A 3,514-nucleotide genomic window follows, 5' to 3' on the forward strand; every position below is an offset into this window, starting at 1 on the left:
ACGAGATCAGCCAACCTGGAAGAAAAGACACGCTTGCCTTTAGTAGAGAGATGAAGCCCATCCCACCGGAGCAAGTCCCCCGCCTGAAAGCATGGGTCATTATATAAATGAGCTCAGTAGGTTCAGTGTAGGCCATTCCAATCTAAATTAAATAAATTTACATGCCCCACCTCATGCAAATCAGGGGCTGCTCCTGCTGACTTGTTTCAGTGCAGTGCTTGGGTGGGTAGAATCTGGGGTCTCCTGATTTAGGGGCTCTAAATACCTGCAGGGTATGAATCGTCTCCGTCGCGATTCCCCCTCTCCTTACCCACCTCTCAATCTGTTTTTGAAGACCGTCAACTAGGGCAGATTTGTACCAGGACTTTTGTCAAGAGAATCCTAATTCCCTATGACACGTACTGAGAGCGTCAACACAATGACACGGAGCATTCTGGTGATCCAGTGGCAATGCATAGGGGGTGCACATGCACCCCCTGAGTACGTTGGTGCACCCCTTGACAGACCACGCTCCCTGCTTAGGTGACGGCCTTTCTACTAGGCTTCTGGTGACCTTTCATGAGAATTGGGTTCTAACTGTGCTGCAAACTTAAACTTAAAAGTGGTCTGCCATTCAGACAAGCCCATTAAAAGCTGTGGCCAGGCCAATAAAAATACCAGTACATTCGAAATCAAATAATGCAATACACTCTATTGCTGCATTCAAAATATCAAACTGCTTGCTTCATTGTTGTTTCCAAAAGAACCTTGTTTACTCTTGAAGTCCATTCATGATGACTTTTTTAAAAATGTAAATTGTTGTTGGGTATATTAAAACCCCATCCACATGGTTGACTATTGCGTGTATGCCACTAGACAGCAAAGTGAGAGAAACCTAGTGAATTGGGGAAGTGAAGTTACAAGACCCTGTATTACCTTACTAATCCACTGAACCATTCTGTCTGGCCAGACTGAAGAATGAACACTTTGATGATTTTCCATGTGATTACAGGAAAACAGAGTTCATAATGACAAACCTGACACACTTGCATGGGGTCATGGCTGCCAGTATAAATCCTTTTTTGTTTGTTTTTTGTTTTGTTTTTAAGGGGGGTTGGATTTTTTTAAAGGCAATGGTTATCTTTTAAAAACAAACAAACAAAAAATGGTATCTCCAGTTTCTGTACAGCAGTACTGGAGGCACATGAGTTATATTTCATTCTAAGTACATAAGCATAATATACTATCTTGGATATCACTTCATGGGGTAGGAACACAGATTTCTTTCAATGGCATTGAACATAAATACTTCTGAGAAAAATATTGAGAATCACTTTCAGGAGCAATTCACATTTTATAGCAATAAATTAGAAAAATAAATATTGCCCCAATTGTTAGTCATGCCCTAGGCCAGTGTTTCCCAACCAGTGTGCCGTGGCACAAAAGTATGTCATCAGAAATGAACAGGTGTGCCATGGAATTTTGCCATGGCAATGAGCTACAACAGGCATGAGGATGGGGAATGCCTTAACAGGTGTACCGCGGAAATTTTGTATTAATGTAAGTGTGCCTTGTGCCTGGGAAACACTGCCCTAGGTTACACAAACTGTGGCTGCTGACAGACATGGAAAAATTAAATCAGCTATTAGATAAGAGCACCAAAAAGCCCCGCTGAAGTACCTGATCTATACAGATGTTGGGTGAACCAGGTCAAACTAACTCAGCTCATCTTCCGTTAAAGCTCTGTTGTTGTTGCGTTGGGGTTTTTTCCCCATCTGTCAGCAGTCTGTATGACTAACTTGCAAGTTTAAGACTTATACATCCTGGAGACTAGAGCCCTTTATATGAGCCAAATTCTTGTCTTTGTGAAGTCATTGCACACTGCACAATTCCAGCAGGAACAGGATTTATCTCCTTGCCAGCAAAGCAGGTGCGGTATACACAGCAGCAATGCATTTTCCCCCACAGTGACTTCTGTGCTGATCCAGAGATGCTACCAGCCTTCATCCTGATTCACCTCCTTATCTTATCACCACCAAATTTTTATGGTGGCTATTGCGAAGAGAATGCTTGTCCCCTACACACTGGACTGGGAACACAATACACTTTATATAAACTGCTGGTTGCGTTGATTGAAGTGTTATGAAAGGTCACCTCAGCATCTAGTACAGCATAAGTCAAGTTTTGACTTTTAACATGACAAACAACGGAGCTCTGTCTTGGGTCAAGCTGGAGAATTGTGTTCTGGCCATGTAGTCTTTGTGGGCTGCACTTCTTTAAAGATAAGGGCAGCTGTGGGCTTCCCCTGTAGAATTGTACAGCCCTGTTGGCCTACTTCCATACTAAATGAAGGCCTCAAAGGACTTCCATCCCCTTGCTGTGTGGGCTGGAGAGGAGCAGGGATTGTTGATATTAGTGAGAGCCAGCTGCTGAATAGAGATCTTTAGTAACACAGCCTTTCTATAAATCACTTTCACAGCTGTTGAACAGCTCCCGATCATTTTTTTGATAGGAAATTGCTTTTCATTTATTAACAACTGTCTTGGTCTTCTCCTGTTTCACTCACTCTGATCTCCCTGTGAGCATCAGTTGAGGCTGACAGTTTGGGGTCGTGTGTGTGTCAGCTTCTTTTGTAGGGCTGAATGGAGAAAGCATTCATGCTTAACAGTGGCTTAGAGTGAGAGAGCAGCCCAAGGGTAAATAAAGGGCTGGTCTATGGTAGAGCCAAAGCTTCACCTTCTCCCCCAAAATTTAATAAAGCTTCACATTCTCTCCTCAAACTTTAATCAGGCCTTCTTTATTTCTCTTTTTTCCCTTACTCTGCAAGGGAAAAATGGATGGAAGTTTCCAAAGTGTGGAGTTTGGTACCTAGATGTATTTTAAGGCCAAGTACAGATGGTAAAAAAGCTGGAGGCTAAATCGATTCAGTCTTTGCAGGTTTCTCTGAATTGCCTGGATTGAACCAATAAGTCAGAGAAGGCAGCCAGACTCCTGCAGTGGTCCATGCCAATAGCTGGGGGACGCTAAAGCAGCTGGGGGTCTGGAGCCAGGTGGGGGTGTTGTTTTTCCCCTCCATTCCCTCCTCAACCGGCCTGCTCACCTAGGAGGGGGCATAGCTAGCTGATCACCCTGCTGCCTCCTTGGCTGGGGGATTGGCCTGGCTCCTGGCTTGGGTGTGGGGAGTAAAGTCCCCACTGTGGGCTTCACCCCTGCCTGCATTGGCACAGTGGTGGAGGTGTGAGGGGGTGGGGAGGGAAACTCACAGTGGGGGTCTTACTCCCCCTGCCCAAGCTGAGAGCCAGGCTGACCCCCCTGGCCAAGGCAGGGGTGAGGCTGGGGGAAATCAGCCTGGCTTCTAGCTGTAGGGATGGAAAAGCCCCCGCCAGCAGCTGGGGACGGGGCCGGCCCTGTTCTACTGGAGTAGAAGTATGGAGTAGGAGTAGGGCTTCACGGTATCATGGGATGCTGGAGAACTGAGAGTCAACTTGAATCAGGAGGGGATCTGGGGCAGAAGTTCCATAAACCAGTTTGACCT

The sequence above is a fragment of the Gavialis gangeticus genome, unplaced genomic scaffold (genome assembly GCF_001723915.1).
Source record: "Gavialis gangeticus isolate Ggan-Ray unplaced genomic scaffold, GavGan_comp1, whole genome shotgun sequence".
Classification (NCBI taxonomy): domain Eukaryota; kingdom Metazoa; phylum Chordata; order Crocodylia; family Gavialidae; genus Gavialis; species Gavialis gangeticus.